The sequence below is a fragment of the Marmota marmota genome, unplaced genomic scaffold (genome assembly GCF_001458135.2).
Source record: "Marmota marmota marmota unplaced genomic scaffold, marMar, whole genome shotgun sequence".
Lineage (NCBI taxonomy): Eukaryota > Metazoa > Chordata > Mammalia > Rodentia > Sciuridae > Marmota > Marmota marmota.
Genome location: NW_026000223.1, coordinates 3,218,900 through 3,239,491, shown reverse-complemented (window position 1 = coordinate 3,239,491; position 20,592 = coordinate 3,218,900). Strand labels below are relative to the sequence as shown.

At 37.2% G+C, this 20,592-nt stretch overlaps 1 protein-coding gene and 1 pseudogene across 7 annotated transcripts in view; one reads left to right on the top strand and one right to left on the bottom strand.

Annotated features, from left to right (window-relative positions):
• Positions 1-20,592, top strand: part of Fut10 (fucosyltransferase 10) — an 88,642-nt gene that overhangs the window by 44,289 nt on the left and 23,761 nt on the right. The window lies entirely within an intron of this gene.
• Positions 10,321-13,154, bottom strand: LOC107155319 (annotated as a pseudogene).

Here is a 20,592-nt window from a genome sequence, read left to right as displayed (position 1 = left end):
AATATAAATGAATAAATAAATGAAAGAAATAAACTATCATGATCATATATACTTAGGAAGTGAAATATTCTGTCCTTCATGATTTTCCATTCCCTTCTGCATGGACACATTACTGCATTGCCTTGATGCCCAGGATCTCCTAAGACAGCAATGCAGAGATATCATGAGTAACTTGAGAGGAGGAAAGAGTCTTTTCTACGATGTAACTTCACAGGCTGCATACGGTGGCTCTCCTTAGACCCCGGGCAACATTAATGGCTTAGACCTAAGCAGCCATTGGCACTGTACTATCATAGCAAGGCTGATGCTGTGTTAGTACAGTGAGTGACAGGGCCAGTATTTTCTGGTTGTCACCTTCTTTCATGGCTCTGTGGTTGAAGAATGAACTGAAGGGATTAAATTACAAAATCCATTTGTATAGCCTTTGCTGGGTGTCAGTTTTTGAGGTCTTTTCTAGTATTCATCATGGACTTAGTCTTCATTTCCAATGCTTCACTTTTGTTTTCCTTGGGTCTCTATTTAATATCTTAAATTTTGAGATATTTGGAGGCTTCATTCAAAAAACTAATTTGGTGATGTTGATTTCAAAGATGCTAAGTTTCACAAATATTGAGGATTTTTCTGTCTTGGTTCTTTAGACTGCAGAACATGAAAGTGTGTATTCAGTAAGGATGGGCTTAAATGTGGTCCCCTGTTATTGAATTGACATTCATATGTTGACTCTGTTGAATATTTGTGTTGCCTAAGTTATGTGCATGAGGGATTTGACTCTTGATGTCCAGTCTGAAAAGGAAAACTTAGGAATTGTCAGATGCCTGTCCTGACCCTGGAGTGGTGAATGGCTGAGCAGGTACAGCCTTTGAGATTCAGAGCTCTTGGCTGCTGCCCACTGGAACTCAGGGGTGCTTTATTTAGAGCTGTTCTAGGACAGAATTCTAGATTATTCCCTCTGAGGTTGTCATATTATTTAAAATCTAAAACAAATATTTTTAGAAAGATGTAGAATCAATTTTCTAATGAATGGTGCTGTGCAATTTCTCTTTTGAGATGGAGTCATTCAGTAAGGTTGAATGGAAACCAACACATCCTCTTTGGCCTATCTGCTCGGGAACAGATGAATAGAATGTCGAAATATGACTCCTTGGTTCATTTTGGCCTGGTTCCAGCTATTGTGTAGCTTAAAACAAGTTCAGCATTTCTCTGCTTTCCCTTTCATCCTCATTTTGTGTTATTCTATCTTAATTTTCTTACCTTGGATCAGTGAATGTGGTACTTTTCTCATAACGTCATTTACCAGTTCTAATCCTCTAATTCTTTTCATGCAAGCTCAATGATATCTCTGTGGTGCCATTATTTTTCCTGAGTACTAGCTCCAAGTTACCGGGGGAGGATTTATTTTCAAGGTTTGGCATCTGAATGGCCCAGACCATAACACCCAGCATCTATCCACTGCTCATTATTAGACAAAAGGGACCTGACAGTTTGGTAGGAAACCTGAGTGCAGTGGCTGTTAGAGGTGGTCATCAGGCACAGGCATTCTGCCTGAGGATCTGGCCCGGGCTGACAGTGCTGTATTGGGGCCCATGCATGCCAGCTCAGCTCTTGGGTTGCAAAGGATAGAATTGTCTCTGATGTTTTACTGGGCCAGGATTTCTATTATGTACCAAACCTCATTACATACCATTAGATGGAAGAGTCAATCCAATAACTTTCCATTTCCCAACCGGGAAATAATTCTGGGAAGATGTTTGGCTCTTCTGGTACAGTGCAAGGAGTCTCTATGCTAGCTAACAGGAACCAGCAGACTCTTGACACATGGTAATGTAGGCGCATGCACACACCCATAGGCTCATGAGCCTTATCCTTTGCCAAATATGTATCGAGTGAGAGACTGCTGGCTTTCTCACTTGAGAAATTTTCAGTGAAAGTTCATAGAAGATTCCCTGTGGGCTCTATAAAGGTTGGGCTGCTTTCTTTTCTCCTGGTTAACTACCAGCAAGCACCTCTGCTCTCCTGTGGGTGCTACACTCTGTCTTGGGGCTGCTTAGCAACATAGTGGATTCCTTCAGTTCCAGCCTGTCATGCCAACTGTTCATAATGCACACTGATCCTCTGGGCAGCCTTAGGACCATGAAAGAGGCAAGGAACTGAAAAGTGAATCAGAGCAAGCTAATGTTCTAAAAGTCAAACCGTCCAAGGACTATTTCCCTGTGGAAGTGTTGTCTGATGCACTGAAGGACATATGTTCCCTCACCAAAGGTTTTTCTCTCCTTTAGTCATTGAGTTCTGTATCTTTGTTTTCCAGTTCCTAGCCAGCTCGCAGACATTTTCATGAAGTAAGCAAATAAGACATCAAAATCAGAACAGGGACCAACTCCTGAACCAAAGCCACTTCACACATTTTTATTAGATTAAGTCCCCACAGCTGGGACAATCTCTGTACTAGAAGCTGTTTGTGTTGGGTTGCTCTATTGGTCTATTCAAAAGCGCTGAAATCTATACCAACTCCCCTTCGACTGTGTGTCTGGTCCTCTAGTCTTTTCGTAAGTTTGTAGATATAACAACAACAAAGCCACATGAAATGGGGGAATGTTAGCTATGCTTTTTCTTAGATATTTCCAGAGAAGGAATCTATACATTTCCTGTTTTGAAGGATTGCATGAATTCTGAGACAATTTCGAATTGAGTGAATTTTGAATTGATTTTAGAAAAGGGAGAGAAGTAAGGTGCTTGCCCTATTAGAATCTTGTAAGTGTTGAGTTGAAAGTGACTATGGCTCTTTGATCTGCCCAAATCATGTAACTCAGGAATCCTGCCAGTGGCATCCCTGAAAGATCCTGCTCCAGTCTGTCTTGCATCTCTTTGATGATGGAAGAGCCCACTCCTCTTTTTAAAATCAATGCTTCTTTTAAAAATAACTTTATATGAAACTGGTATATAAAACATAAAATTATGCATATTAATGAAGTGCCATGTGATGTTCAATGCATGTATTCATTGTGTACTCATGTCTATTACAGTCAGGTTGTTTAAATCAAGTTAATGTGTGTTTGTTTGTTTATTTTTGTTACTGGGGATTGAACCTAGGGGCACTTTACCACAGAACTACATCCCTAACCCTATTTATTTTTTATTTTGAAACAGGATTTTGCATGTTGCTTAGGGTCTCACTAAATTGCCAAGGCTGGCACTGAACTTGCCATCCCCCTGCCTCAGCCTCCTGAGGTATCGGGATTACAGGTGTATGCCACTGTGCTCGGCAGGTTAATGTTTAAATCAAGTTAAACATATCTGTTCTCTCTTTTATAAATTTTTTATGGTGAAAGATTTTAAATGTTTTTTTTTTAAAAAAAGAAGAAAGAATTTATTTATTAGTTGTAGTTGGACACAATACCGTTGTTTTATTTATTTATTTTTATGTGGTGCTGAGGACTGAACTTAGAGCCTTGCCCATGCTAGGCGAGGCTCTTCTGCTAAGCCACAACCCCAACCCCCTTTTTCTAGTTTTAAAAAACATACAGTACATTATTGTTATCTGTAGTCACCCTATGGCACAATGGTACATCAGAACTTCTTGCTCCTATTTAAATGTAATTTAGTACCCATGGACAAACCTTTCATCATCTCTCCCTCCCCACTATTCTTTCCAGCCTCTATTAACTGCATTCTACTCTCAACTTCTATTAAATCAATCTTTTTTTAGCGTGCACATGTGAGATAAGGGATTTTCAGTGGTAAAACTGGAAAAGTCCGCGGCCAGTTGAGATTAACTGGTCATCCTATTCCCCTTTAGAAAGTACTGTCAAGCACCTGTGGTGTAGGACCTTCTAACAAATGGAGAAAGGGTAAGAAAAATGGGTATTTTATGCTTCTTTACCTTGAAACCCTCAGTTATAAGGGGCCCCTGCTCTGGGAGAAGCCCTCTAGAAGCTAAATCCAGCTGGAGGGTTTGCTGAGGGATTAGGCATCCCACACCTGATTTCTCAACTGTTAAATTTTTTTTTTACCCATTTTATAGTTTAGTTTCCTATTTTACTATGGATATATTATGTTTTATTACCCTTTTCCTTCCAGAATACTATTTTAAGAGCTTCAACATTGCCAATATTTGGTTTTTAAATATAATCAAGATTTTGAAATACATATTTAAAAGTGCTAAGCTTGATACATTTGCAAATGTTATTATTTCAAGGTGCTTGGTTTGATGGTCTCTGATTTGCTTATTTTTGTCAGGTTTTAATTTTTAAATTCCAGCCAACCTTTAAGCTGAATTATTAGGCATTGTTCTGAAAGGGCCTCTGAGAGAATGTAGGCTCATCTCTAATTCATTAGGTGGATGTTAGCAGAACACATTCACCTGCTGATGTTCAAGTGACCTATAATTTGCCTCTTTCCTTTTTGGGGTAGGTGAAATTCCTGGCAGTTTACTGTGCCATATAATTTTCCACATAAATTCCAAATTATGATACTCTTGTAAAAACAGGCAGGAGTCCAAGGGCAGTATTTCTTAAATGTCACTGGGATGATGTGGCAGTTTTAGGAATGTATCTGTGAGTCTTGACATATTTTACCAAATTGGTGAGAATTTTTTTTATTTTTCTCTTCAGAAAGATTCTGTTTTTTTTTCTTTAATATTTTTGGTTTTCAAAAATAATTTAAGAAATGAATGAATATATTACTTATGGCCAAATTAAAACAATAGTCTCCCAGGAAAAACTGAAATTTAGTGTTTATGTTCTTATACACCATGCCAGTCAGATTAATGGCTATCCTTCTAGAATTTTTATGCATAATTGAGTTTATCCTGTAGTTTTGCCTGATTTTCTTTTAATGAATTACACGAAAGATACTGATTTCTCCTTGTTTTTCTTTCTTTCTTTCTTTCCATTTTAACATTTTTTATTGGTGTATATTAGTTATATGGAATAGCAGGTTTCATTATGGCATATTCATACATGCATGTAACATAATTTGATGATTTTCTATTTATGTTTCAAAGATTTTTTTCATGTTATATTATATCAACTTTATTATTTAAAAGCTACGTTCATTCCATAGTATGGATGTATCTAAATTAACCATTCTTGTATAATTGAATTTTAGGTCCATCCCTCCCTTCTTTCTCTTTCTTTTGTAATATTACTGTGTTCATCAATTTCATTGCTGTGACAAATAACCTGAGCTAACCAAATTAAAAGGAGGAAGGTTTTAGATGTTGTAATTCATGGTTGATTTGCTCTATTGTGTTTGGGCCTGTGGCAAGGCAGTGCATCATGTTGAGGAGCACATGGTAGAGCAGAGCTGTTCATCTCATGATGGCCAGGAAGCAAAAGAGGAATAAGGAGCTTTGGTTCCAATATCCCCTTCAGGAGCATACTCCTAATGAATAACTTCCTCCCACTAGGCCCCACCTTCTAAAGGTTCCACTACCGTAATGCCATAGGTTGGTGACCAGGCCTTTAACCCATGAGTCTTTGGGAGATACTTTGGAATCAAACTGTAACAGTTACTATGAACACATTGTATGTCTATGTTCATGTGCTAGTGTTTTTCTAAATATCTGAATTGCTGTGTGAGTGCATAAATTAAAATTTTTACACATACTGCTAAATTGGAAATTGGCTATACTAATTTCCCCTCCAAGTTTGAATGTTTTTAACACTTGAAAATTTTAAAGCAAAATGAAAGTGTATAACTAAATCTTGCAAGTTCAAATAACAAATTGGAAATATGATCTGCTTTTTATGAAATTTTATTTATTGCTTACTTATATATTTGATTCATATAAAGCTTCTCAGACAAGCTTAAGACATTGACTTGCAGATTTATAACTTCATGGACTTCACATGAGCTCAGAATTAGAGTGAAACTTAGTGTTTCCTCCTGACTGACTGCTAATATGTTTGCATGTAATAAACAATAATGAAATGTGATCAGCATGGAATAATCAAGAAACTACCTCCAATGAGAAGATCTTCCAAAGTTCAAATTAAATCTTCTGGTTCTTTAGCATTTTTTTAATGTCTCATTTCCATTCTCATGACTCATTAATTCTTTCTCAAAACACTGACTTTATTATTTTTTTGCCAAGAGTTAATAACTTAATATCAAAGTTTTGCTTATATTTTATTATTATTATTAATGAGTTAGTATCATATACTAGTCTACCGTGAAATATTATCATAAGTAATTAGAATAAGACTGTTAAGCTTGTCAGAGTAAATCAGTAAGGATAAAGTTCATGATCAAGGTAGTCATTTTCTTATCAATTTGTTCATCAGTTTCTAATTTAATATGTTATTTTTTTTGTTCAGAGAAACCTGTTGACCACATTGGGTGGCCATCCAAGTCACAAAATCTAACAAGGAATTTGAATGAAATTCTTGTTTTGTTTTTTTTTTAAATTTTGTGATGAGACTGATTAAACTTTCAGATGACACCTGTATAGAGGTTATACCATATTTCAATGCTTACATTTAATTACAGTTGATCTATATTTGAGTGGTGTCCCTTGACATGTACTTGCTGTTAGCATAAAGTTTCTAGTTTTACTTCTTGCTTACTCTATACAGCTTATTGTCAGAAAATGATAAGGCCTGACTTTTTACAAAATAAGACTTAACTTTGTTTAATATTTCTTGGAACACACACACACACACACACACACACACATACATATACATATATATTTGGGGAGTGCTTGGGGGGAGTACTAGGGATTCAACAAACCAGGGGTGTTTTACCCCAGTCCTTTGCATTTTTTAAATTTTGAGACAGGGTCTTGCTAAATTGCTGAGGCTGTCCTTGAACTTGGGATCCTCCTGCCTCTGTCTCCCAGTCTCTGGGATTACAGGCATATTCCATCAAGCTTGACTATACTTGGAATATCTTTGTGAACCTACTACACTGCTGGAAGTATGTTGGTTCTTAGGCAAAGATGAGCAATACTTGGTTTTTGAAAGCTTCCCTCACTGGTAGGGAGTTAGATAGATTTACACATAATTGCAGTTGAGAATGATAAATGCTATGTATAGTCCATTACAAAAGCCATGAGATAACTGAAAGGGGATAACCAACTTGGAAACCTCTTTCTGAAAAAGCATTTGTTTCCTAGAGTCCCTATTGGCAATAGTGATTTGACTTCTTGGAAAAAAAGCCAGGAAGGTCTCATCTCCTACATTGGGTGGTTTTTTTTTTTTGAAATTTTTTTTTTTTTTTTTTTTTTTAGTTGTGAATGGACACAATACATTTTTATTTATTTATTTGTTTATTTATTTATTTAATGTGGTACTGGGGATTGAACCCAGTGACTGACATGTGCCAGGCAAGCACTCTACCACTGAGCCACAACCCCAGTGTCCTACATTGTTTTTAAACACCCACACACAGACTTCCCATATGTTAGGCCACAGTGTAATGTTTTTGCCATTCAAATGTAATAGGCTGTAAGTATGAAAAACCTAATCAAAGTGGCTTAGCAATAAAGATATTAATTTACAAAATTAGCCAGAAGTCTAGGGCAGACAGACCTATTTTGTTCAGTAGTTGAACATGTCATTGAAGACACCCCTCTACTCTGCCATTTTTCCACATGTGGGTGAGGTCATTTCCACACATTTTGTGATTATAGTAGCTGAAGGACCTCACCTGTGCAGAAAACCCAACATCCCTCAACATTGTGTGATGAGATCCTTCTCTGAGAGCCTTCCTTTCCTCCCCCCGTCCTGTGCTTCTGCTCCATGTGCTGCTTGCTTCCTGGCTGGCTGTCATGCTCAGCTGCACACACATGCTGCATACATACCACATGAGCTAAAGCTTTGGAGATAGGGTAACTGAGCTGGGAAGAAAGAAGCTGTGGCTGTTAAGTTTCCCCTGTCATTGTTAGAGTATATATGGCATTTTTTATTTCTTACTTTGGGGCCCATTCTGTTTCTTCTTTGACTCATAGTGAAACCAGAGTTTGAGATGGAACTGGATTCTCTGCTTCTGCTGGTGAGTCCAGCCTCCATAAGCTTGAGACCTCTGCAGCAGAGAAAGCCTGTTGTAGTGTTAGCTAATCAAGGTGGGGTGTTCCTGCTTGTGTCAGCTCTGAGGGACACAGTCTGTGTAGCCCCCCACTATGATTGAGTGGCCTATTGAAGCTCTTCATGTCATACCATTCCCTCTAGAAGACCCCAGAAACTAACTACCAGCTTCTTTCCAGGCTTTTGCTTCACGAATTTGAAGAATAAAATTCACATATGAGGAACATTGAGTGCAAAGGAGTAGGACTTATTCATGAGGGGAAAAAGGAGACAGAGCTCTTGCAGGGCAAGAGGGACCCAGTAGGGATTGCTGCTTGAGTATGGTAGTCTAGGGGTTTATATAGCAATTGGTCAATGCCATTGGTCCCAATTTATGCTAATGAGAGTTTGGAAAAGCACCAACTGCTATTGGTTAGCCCTGCAATCCCATTTAGGTCTGTCCCTCTTCCCTTTCTTTACTCCCAAACCTAGTAAGGAAGTGGGAGGGAGGTTGAGGTTTGGGACCATGGATGCTTGGGGGTTCCAGGCTATGGTGCTGTGTGGAGTGGGCATCTGCATTGGGTTTGGGCTGGCTGCCTCTGCATGACAAGTGGGTGCACTCTGCCTTGCTTCTATTCTGGCTCACTGCACTGGTATGGTAGGCTCTCTGTGGCTGAGGCCTTTATTCACTGCCTGTGCTCCAGCCTACTCGGATTGCCCCTCTAGTGCTCCATCATTGCTTCATGGCAGAAATTAACAGGCTGGCTGTGTATCTTGGCAGCTGGGGAGCCATATGATTAGTCTCTATAGAATATGGTTTTGGGAACAAATCTTAACTTACTTTACATATAGTAATATAGAATATGCTAATTTTATCATGAATTCTTTTACTGAAGACATATGTCAATAGTTAATGCATTGTTAGGTTGAAATCAGTGTTTTCTCATTTAGCTCTACACCCACTACACTAGCACATCATAACACATTCACGTACACACATGCTCTCACACACATGCACACACACGCACATAGTACTCATGCACAAATTCGTACTTATGTGGGGGAAAAGCCCCCATTGTTGAATGTTGCTTTTCTTTGTGAAAATGGGTGATACTTTTCTTCTTCTACCCATTTCCTTTTATTTTTTGAGGTCACTAGAATGTCTTGTATTGAACATTATACTATTATTAGAAATTTGATGAAAACATATTAAATAAAAGAAAAAATATTGGAAATGTGTATGTCCTTTGCTTAATGTTTTTATCATTTTGCTTTTTTTGGGGGACTGTCCTAAGAGAGTTGGATCTTATTTGTTTTCAGACCTTATTCATTAATAGACTTGGGCCTATGAATTACAGTTCAGGCATTTTGCATTACTTTGATTCTTTTTGATTGTTTATTTGTTTTTGGTAGTGCTGGGGATAGAACCCAGGCCTTATGCATGGTAGGCAAGCACTCTACTAACTGAATTATATACCCAGTTCCTACATTACTAGTGATACTTAATGTAGACCTGATCCTTGACCATGTTTGTTGCTTCACTGAATAAAGCATGTACATGAGAAAATCAAGTTGGGAACATCCTAGATATGATTATATTTATTTATTTACTTATTTAATTTGTTCTTTTTAGATATACATGACAGTAGTGTGTATTTTGACATATTATAGATACATGAAATATAATTTATTCTAATTAGTATCCCTTTCTTGTAGTTGTACATGAAGTGGAGTTACATTGTTTGTGTATTCATATATGAACAGAGAAAAGTTATGTCCAATTCATTCTACTGTCTTTCCTATTTCCATTCTCCTGCCTTCTCTTCATTCCTCTTTGTCTAATCCAATGAACTTCTATTCTCCCCCTTATTGTGTGCTAGCATTTGCATATCAGAGAGAACTTCGGCCTTTCGGTTTTTGGGATTGGCTTATTTCACTTAGCATGATAGTCTCCCAATCTATCCATTTACCAATAAAAGTCATAAAGCCATTTTTTTATGGCTGAGTAATATTACATTGTATATGTATACCACATTTTTTTAATCCAATCATCTGTTGAAGGACACCTAGTTTGGTTCTATAGCTTGGCTATGGTGAATTGAGCTGCTATAAACATTGGTGTGGCTGTGTCACTTAGTATGCTGATTTTAAGTCCTTTGGGTATAGGTCGTGGAGTGGGCTAGCTGGGTCAAATGGTGGTTCCATTCCCAGTTTTCTGAGGAATCTCCACACTGCTTTCCAGAGTGGTTGCACCAATTTGCAGTCCCACCAGCAATGTATGTAGTGCTTTTCCTTTACATCCTTGCCAACATTTATGGTTACTTTTACTAAATGAGAAAACTACATTTAAAATGTGCTTTAAAACAAAATGGAATTAGGAAAAAAAGACATATGCATTTTAAAGAACTTTTGCACTGTGCTGAAAATCAAATATTTCTTGCAGTAATACAATGCGCCAATCCATAAAATGTAAGTTAACAGAATTCTCAATTTAACACTTTCAAAGACAATATTAAGGTCAAGAATTTCATGTCTATGGTAGCACATATAGAAGGGTATTATAAATATGATGTCCATCCCTGTGAAACTTACAAATTTGACAATGCTCAATAAAAGATTTTAGAATCACATCCAATGAATCACAAACCTGTGTCCTATAAGTTCTCCTTCTAAAATCTTTATGTTGACTTTTCTACTCCTTGCCATTTGTTAATTCTAACTCTTAAAACAAAACAAAACAAAAACAAGAAAAGAAATGCTGCAATAAACTCTTGATCATGTACAGAAGTTATTGCTACTATAGTTCACTACAAAGCATATCTATACAATATCATATGACCTTTGATTATGAAAAACCAGAATTAAAATCTTTAGTGACACAGCCTTACAATCATATACAACATTCACATGGCAATATTAGACAGTGAAGCACCCAATACCCATAGTTGACAATATGTCCCACTGACCAGCATCCATTTTAAATACATCCTTCATACAGAGGGAGGAAAATAGTGCCAGCTTTCCAAGGCTTGTCAAAATAGGATTCTCATGTTCTGTGGATCTAAAAACAAACAAACAAACAACAACAAAAACCCCCAAAACAAAACTGATGCAGATGAGGGTGTTATCAGGAAGTAGGCATGCCAAAAGGTGTTTCGTGCGAATTAAAACCTAAAGCCAAGGTACCACATAATCACATTACCAACTAGTTGGGTGATATACTATATGAGCCTTATCTTAAAATTAAATGAAATGCTACTGCACAATAGAGCATCAATAAGTTAAAAATTAGAGTGCACAAATCCAAATCAGTGGCAATTTCTGTAAAAAGCAAAATATTCACTATCAGCTGTATGTATGCCCAAACTGTTTGATTAAAAATTATTGGATTGGATAGTTTGCATATTTTTAAAACTATCAATCTCTAAAATTCCTTTTACTGTAATGAGGCATTGTTTTCTTAGTAAGAGCAAATAGATAAGTAAAGGAAAATAATAGTTGGTGAATGTCTTTAAAGGTCTTCTCATGTTTTCACTTTTAAAAATGTTTCAGAAAAAAATTAAAAATAGTTGCCATTATTCTAGCAAAAACAAACAAACAAAACAAGCCCAAAATAATTAAACAACCAAGCAACACTAAAACCACATTACACAGATGGATCATCATGCTTTCATCTGATTTAACTATCACATCTAGTTTAACTGGGATGCTTTTTCAAACTTTAAAAATTGTGATACATGAAGATGTAACTTTAATGGATAATTTTGAATTTGGATTTAACTTCTTTTGTTGAATATTATAACGGAGTATACTTATTACAATACAGTGTAGCACATCTTTCTATTAGAAAAAAATTTAAGATCCTTTACCCGTCTCCTTAAGTTAAAGGTGTGACATCATAAAGGGTGTCAAATGGCTGGATGGTTTTACAGTGCACACTTATATATTATGAAGTATGTCCATAACAAGTCTGATGGTTTCTTTATAGAATTCCTTTCTTCACCTTTTCTTCGGAGGATTAGCTGTTCGAGGTGGAGTGACAGGACGTCCAGAGTTCAGTCCACCATATTGGTACTTAGCTTTCTTTTCAGATGGTTTCAATATCTGAAATGAACACATCAAAGTTTCATCCACACTCATCATTCCACCAGCACTGTCAAACTCGCCACAGTAATTTGGGGCTGAAAATATGGTTACCAATTGTCATTTAGCAAAAAATTCATATCCATCTTCCACCACCTGATGAACTCGACAAATCAAGTATAAATCATGACGATTCAGAAATTTACTAACTACATCAGCTCCAAAAGTAAAGGAAACACCACGATCATTTTCTCCCCAGCCTTGCACATCCTTATCTGGGTCAGACCACAGAAAATCACAGAGTAAACCTGCATCAGGGACATCAGTGGGTCTCATAATTCTCCGAATCTGCTCCATAGATTGCAAGTCTGGTGATAGTCCTCCATGACAACAGAAGATCTTCTCATCCACAATGGCAGCTATAGGCAGACAGTTAAAACAATCAGTGAAGGTCTTCCACAATTTAATATTAAACCTTCATTTGCATTCATCATAGAATCCATAAATGCGATTGATGCTAGCACATTCATGATTTCCTCTTAAGAGAAAGAAGTTCTCTGGATATTTGATTTTATAAGCCAATAGCAAACAAATGGTTTCCAAAGACTGCTTTCCTCTGTCCACATAATTTCCTAAGAAAAGATAGTTGGCTTCTGGTGGGAAACCTCCATATTCAAATAATCTCAGTAAATCTGTATACTGTCCATGAATATCTCCACAAATTTTCAGTGGTGCTTCCAATTCCAAAAGAATAGGCTGGCTGAGGAAGATTTCACGAGACTTGATACATAAGCCCCGGACTTCTGCTTTAGTCATCTGCACAATCTTTCCTGGACGACATCCTTGTACCACCAGCAGGTGGGTGATGTGGACACCAGACTCTCCTTCCCAGCAGGGGGAACAAGAGCTTCTCCGCTGCTGAGGCTCCAGCGACTGGCTCGGTGTTCTCTCACCTACAAGTCCCGGGGCATTTCGGGCATTTCGACCCTGGCTCCAACTCCCCCTTTTCCTGGGCCCTCCCCCCACTCCCTCAGCAGCAAGAGCGAGCGCACACTGGGAGGCATCCATACTCAATGTAGTTTTAATTTGCATTTCTCTAACTGCTAAAGATGTTGAACATTTTTTTCATATATTTGTTGACTTATCATATTTCCTGTTCTGTGAAGTGCCTGTTCAGTCCCTGTGCCCATTTATTGAGTTATTTGTTTTTCTGGTGTTAAGTTTTTTGAGTTCTTTATATATCCTGGAGATTAGTGCTGTATCTGAGGTGCAGGTGGTAAAGATTTTCTTCCATTCTGTAGGCTCTCTCTTGATATTCTTGATGGTTTCCTTTGTTGTGAAGAATCCTTTTATTTTGATACCATCCATTCATTGCTTCTTGATTTTACTTCTTGTGCTTTAGAAATCTTATTGAGGAACTCAGTTCCTAAGCTGGCATGCTGGAGAGTTGGGTCTACTTTTTCTTCTGTAGGTGCAAGGTCTCTCATCTAATGCCTAGGTCCTTGATCAACTTTTGAATTTTTTGCAGGGTAAGAGATAGGGGTTTAATTTTATTTTTCTACACATGGATTTCCATTTTTCCCAGCACCATTCCAGTGTATGTTTATGGAACCTTTGTCTACTATGAGATAACTGTATTTAGACATGATTAACTTTAGAGGAAAGTGCTTTATTTTACGCTTTTGCTCCCCTGAGTAGAGAGATTCTAAGATGATTAAATGGAGTGGAAAACTGCTGGTTTGGGGAGTAAGGGAGTTTATTCTCCAAATCATAGCTTCCAACTAGGTCAAAAGTGTAGTAAATGATTTGCAGTTTGGTGGATAAGCTTGCTTTAAGAGCACAGTTGGTGTCTTGTTAATAATTTCAGAGGATTAATCTTTGATTTAATAAGCTTGGAATCTGACTATTGTATTCATCATTGACTTCTGAAAAAGTCCCTCCCTTATTGTGCGCCAAGAGCTTTTGACAGTGTACACTGAGATATTAGTTGCTATTGAAGATATCAGCCAGTATTGAGTGTCTTAGGATACAACGTAACTTGTAAAATTTGCTGTTTCTTGACCCAACTTTTATTATATAGATTTAACCCCATCAAGTTGGGCGAATATTGAAGAGACTGCGTACACATGCGTAATATCATGTGATCAATAAAGAGAACAGGGTACTCTTATGCACTGGATGGAGTACTTCTGTGGTAATTTTATGGATAATGCCAAGTTTATGTTTTTATTTATTAGAAAAAAATTTCCTTAATTCTAGGAAGTTTTTTATTTCCTTTTCAAATTTCAGCATCTTTGAAATCAGCATGTCTTGTCATACATGCATGTATGACATATCAACAGCATAATGGCTGTTATGGTTTTGACCTGATATGCTCCTCAAAGGCTCATGTGTGTACAGGTGGGGCTTTTAAGCAATGATTGGATCATGAGGGCTCTTAAGAGTGGATGAATGTGGATTAATTCATAGATAGCTGAATGGACTGCTAGGTGGTGGGACCTAATAGGTCACAAGGGGCATGTCCTGGAAAACTTATCTTCTCCCTTTCTCACTTCCTCACTTTCCCTCCCCCTCTTTCTTTTTCTCTATTTCTTGGCTGCCATGAGATGAGCATGTGCTGGGCTCTTCTGCCATGAAAACTGTCCCTCACCTCAGGCCCAGAGCAATGGAGCTGGCCATCCATGGACTGAATCTTCTGAAACTGTGATCCAAAACAAACCTTCCATCCTCTAAGTTGTTCTTGTTAGGTGTTTAGTCACAGTGGTGCAAAACTATCCCAGTAGTCTCCTGTCTGTCTTTGTCAGTTGGGTGACAGCAATGCTGTTGTTGTGCAATCCTTAATGGACACCAACTGGGTTCCCCCATCTAGTGTGATGGGACAGGGACAGCCTTTGGGGGTTTCTCTGAGCAAAGCACTTAAGGACTAGTTAAGGAAGGTATAGGAGTCCAGCTGGTGTGTGGAAACTTTCTTTGACAACTTCTGGTGACATAAAGAAAGCATCAACATTAAAATTCGGGGCTGGGTATCAGTGGCTTGGAAGAAAATTTCAGAGATGTTAGCCGAGCACTCTTTGAAGGAAGGCTGTGATGCCAGTGGTTTTAGGTACAGAGCAGAATATCACATAGGAAAACATAGATGTCAAAGATTTAAGAAGTGATTCAGAAGAGTTAGACTCTGAAAAGATTTTGATTTATTAACAAATTTAATTTTTTCCAAGTATTCACAAAAGTGATCAATGGAAAAAAAATCTGTAAGTAAATCTAAAAGAAGTCTTTTAATAAGTACAAATAAAAAAAATCTAGGTATAGGAAATCATTATATCATAGATCTCTCCCTCCCTCCCTTCCTTTTTTAACCTTTCCATCCAATTTTTTTAAAAAAATATAGAACATACAACTGTCACCTGTGTGGCTGAGGTATGGGAAAGAAGACTTATTTTCCATGTAATATTTTGTTCACTTTATTTTTATCAGAGCTATACAAACTCCAGGTTTAGATAGTGAATGGTTTTTTCCCACTGGATTTTTAAAGTGAGTACTAACATATTAATTGTACATATTAAACAGATTCACTGTGATATTTCCATACATGCATACATTGTGCATTGATTACGTCCATCTACCCCACCCTGGCACCCTGCAAGTCCATAGTAATCTCTCTTCTATTTTTCTACTTTCAGATATTCTTTTTCTTAAGTGTCCACATTTGAGAGAGAACATAAAAATAATTGTCTTTGTTTCTGGCTTAGTTTGTTTAACATGATGTCCTCCAATTCCATCCATTTTTCTGCAAATGATAGAATTTCATTCTTTTTTATCTTGTGCATCACAGTTGTACATAATGGTGAGATTTGTTGTTACATATTTATGCAATATAACACTATGATTTTGGCCAAAATTATTCCCCAGTATTTCCCCTAATTTCATTCTTCTTTATGGGTGAATAATTTCCCCTCTCTATATGTGATATTATCGTATCCATTTATCTGTTGATGGAACCCTAGGCCGATTTCATATCTTAGTGATTATGAATAGGGCTGCAATAAACATGAGTGTTTATCTCTTTTGTATACTGACTTCCTTTGGGTTTACACCTACTAGTGTGATAGCTGGATCATATGATAGTTCTATTTTTAGTTTTCTGAGGAGCTTCCATAGGGTTTTCCTTAGGGGCTGTACTAATTTACATTCCCACCAACAGTGTTTAAAGGTTCCTTTATCTATACATTCTCACCAGCATTTGTTTTTTGTTTTTGTTTTTGATAATAGGTATTCTAACTGGAGTGAGATGGTATCTCATTGTAGTTTTGATTTGCATTTCCCTTATGGCATATTAAACATTTAAAAATATATATTTATTGGTCTTTTTTTTTCTTTTGAGAAGTATCTATTCAGATCATTGCCCAGTTTTTAATGGGATTACTTGGTTTTGTTTTGTTTTGTAGATGGATCGAACCCAGTGCCTCACACATGGTAGGCAAGCCCTCTGCCACTGAGCTACAGCCCCAGCCCTTAGTTTTTTTTGTTGTTGTTAAGTTTTATGATTTTTTCTGTATAATCTGAATATTAACCCTCTGTCAGATGAATAACTGGCAAGTGTTTTCTCCCATTCTGTGGGTTTTTTACACTCTGTTCTTTCCTTTGCTGTGCAGAGGCTTTTTAATTTGATGTAATCCACTTTGTCAATTTTTGTTTTCATTTTCTGTGCTTTTGGAGTCCTCTCCAGAAAATCATTACTTGTACCAGTATTTTGAAGTGTTTTCCCTGTTTTCCAGTAGCTGTTTCAGGTCTTACATTAAGATCTTTGATCCATTTAGAGTTGATTTTTGTACAGGGTGAGANTATATATATATATATATATATATATATATATATATATATATATATATATGGTTCATTTTGACATATTCATAAATGCATATAATATAATTTTCTCCACTTTAATCCCCAGCACTTTCCCTTTCCCTTCCTCCTCCCCCCAGTTAAAAAAATAAGGAAGGAAGATCACTAAAGGAGAGATAGGAGATCAGAGGGATGTTAATTTTTAATATATGTTATGCACAATTATTCATTGTGGGCTACAGCTTTACACACGTTTGCACTCACATATACACATAATACTTTCACCATAAAGGTGTATGTGCAGTGGTGGAAGGATAAAACAAATATTTTATTTCTAGCAGCTTGTTAGATTGATTTATGGCTTTTAAGTATTTTAGGCATATTGTACATAGGACTCTATTTATACTCTTGCTTCAGGCTCTGCATATGTTAGGAAGGGGGCTGCAAATTTATTGACTGGCCTATAGCACAGACTTCATAAGGGGGCTAAAGAAATTTAGAACATACCTGCCTAATGAACAAGTGCAATTGAGAGAGGGTTGAATGATATAGAATTGATTAAGGGGAAGGCAAGAGGACTCTCAAAGAGAAACAATGGGAGAAGAGGGAGGAACATGGGCTTAGAAATTAGTGTGAGAGCTCTTTGAATCAAGTGGCCTGTCAAAATCCTTTGAGTTGGCTGGAGCCAGGAAATCTGCAGAAGTCTGGTAATAAGAACTTTTCCTTTTTACCAAAATCATTCTTTTAGATTTTTAGTTAATACTTAGAACCTTGGAGAAAATAAATAATTTGATGGAGTTGTGTGGATAAGTCAAGAAAATTCATGCTGAAGACTTTAAAAATAGCAGTGAATTCTGCAATTGCTAGATAATACACAAGGCAGCCCTTTTCTCTGCATTACTTTTTCTCAAAAGTTTTCTTATTGGAATTTTTGATGGGACCACACTTTATAGGATGTATGATTGTAAAACTTTATGATGAGGATTCTTTTCTAAAATAAATTACTTGTGAGGACAGTATATGAGACCACTTCTCTGTTCCATGTTAAGACATGCCATCTTCTAGAACAGAATGTGATTTCCACATTTTTAGTATGCTAAAAACTGGTGGTGGGTATTTTGGGGGCATACTTGAGAGTGCCAGAGTCAGTCATTCATTCACAGAATGAATATCATAGCAGGGCCACTGATCCCTGGGGTCCTTTGTTATTGGCCAGTCTGAAATTTTGGCCCCACCTGGGATTTGTAGCTCTGGATAAGTGATTCACACTCTGTTAATAAGTGGGGTGAATCATATGTGTTGCCTTCTGTTTTTCCCAGTCTGTGTGGGGATAATGAAAGAATCAAGCGTGCCCCTACAGAAGGAGAGGGGCACATAAACACATCCTGTAATGTATGTTACTCCTCTGCTTATTGCTATTTTAAATTCAGCCTTCATAGTCAGCAATCTGGCATCATTTCCTAGCCTTAATTTCATTCCATTTGTATTCTAAGTTGTAATTCCCTTTACAGTGCACTTTAGTGCCTAAGTTCTATTTGTCAGCTGTTGTTTAAAGGAACAAATAAATTTGTCAGTATTCAGTAAACACAGAATAACCCAGAAAAATAAAAGTCTAAATCTAAAGTTTTTAAATGTTAAGAGGCAGCAAAGATGACTGTCTAAACTAGTGAGCCAGTTACATGTAACTTAGTCATATTTTCTGGATTTACATAGGTGGGTGGCTTTCCATTTCTTTAAACACCTGAGTTCCAATTCTTGTTATAGTTGGTATTCCTCTGGAGGTAAGGAGATTTGAATGACTTAATTGTTTCATGAGCCACATCCAACACCTTTTAGAAATTGCCCAACATTGACACTCATTTTGTAGGCTAGTGCAGTAGGTTAGGTTTGTTGTGGTTATAATTTTGGTATCAAGAGATAAATTTACAGTGCAAACTGACAGAAAGTTTTAGTTTGAAACAATCTGACACAAACCCATTTTCAATGTGATAGTATATGTGCAATGGGCAGGGGGTAGATTGTTTTGTGTGTGTTATCTCAGGGAATGATCTTTAAAAATAAAAACCTGGAAAATATTCCTGGAAAGATAGACCCCTTTAACTATTAAAGAGACATCCCCCACTATTGAAGATATCACCAACTTGCAAACTCAACAGGATTCAGAGTTGAGTTGACTATCAGATGGGTATGAGAACTTCACACTTTAATTTTTAAGGTGTGTTGCTTCTTAATACGTGTATATAAATATTTCCTGCTTAGATTCTGCAGTATGTTTTGCTACTCTAGATTGCATGTGGGGGGACCCCATTCTCTTCTCTCCTTTTTTCCAATGTCAAGATTCTAATAGCTGCTTGGCTAGAGGCATAATGGACCTATAAACCTGCAGTTACCATGAGTGACAGCCTCATTATAACTGTGCAGCTTTCAAGTCCCACAAGTCCCATCACCTGCACAACCTGAGTAGACCTACACAGTGCCCACAAAAGAGTCTTGACATGGCCATTTTTAGTTCCTGCACTTTGCTGATGTAGATGAACAGAGATGGAACTCTGAAGCACTGGAGTATGTCTTGTCTCTCTGCTTCCCTGCTCACCAACTTGGATCTTTGTTTTGGTGTACCCACAGTGAGTCAAATTAAGAATCACCATATGCCTCCTAGCAGTTAGCAGCAGACAGCCAGAGGTGTTAAAGTCGCTCATTCAAAACACCTGTGACTGATTCTCCTGTTTAATCCTGGATCTCCTTTGTTTTAATTGTATCCCCTTCAGCCTCTAATCTTACAACTTCTATTCCTGTCTCTGATTCCTATGAATTGCACTTTGTACTTTCTCTGCTGGTAAATGACCTTGGTTTCTGTTATGCTGTAGGTGGAAACTTTATGTTCTAACTCAATTTTATGGGTTCCGGTTCCCATCATTGACCACTGACCAGCCTAGACCCTTTCTGAGCAGCAGCTACTTCAGTGCAATGAATTGCCTTTTGTCTCAAATTCTCTTTCATGTCTTCCTGTTTCTCTGCCCTAATGATTATTAACTTTTGCCAGCTATCCAATTCTGTATGCCATTACATTTTTGAGGTGTGGGTGAGTATTCTTTTTGATGCTGAAAGTCAAATATAGCAAATGCCAAATAAACATATATACCCATGTTTACATGTCACTCATTACTCTGATGACAGAGGCATTTTTAAAAGCAATTTCCCAGAGATCAGTGTGCTTCCTCTGCCATAATCTTATCTAACCTTTAATTTTTTAAAAGCTTTTCTTGATAATTGATTTCTCATTGGATGTGTTTTTGTCACCAAAGAGTTTATATTTATTTGAGACAGTGTGCACTGACCGGCATTAAATAAATGACTTTTATGAGCTTTACCAGAGAATGTTTTTTTTTTTTCTGCTGTATTTATTTATTTGCTGATCTTCCCCTCCTATCCTTCACTGCAGGTGCTGGAAGACAGATTTTTTTTTCCATTTCCTTACATTTATTTTTAAAATTTCAAATCAGAACCCACAAAATCATGTGTCAGGATCATTCAGAAATTCCACATTACTTATTGTGATAATGTCTTAATTCTTCCTCCTTAGTCATAGAAATAAGTTCTTCCTGAGTGGATCTCCACCCACACAGTCAGGAAACAATTGCTTCCCACATCCATCACTTCTGCC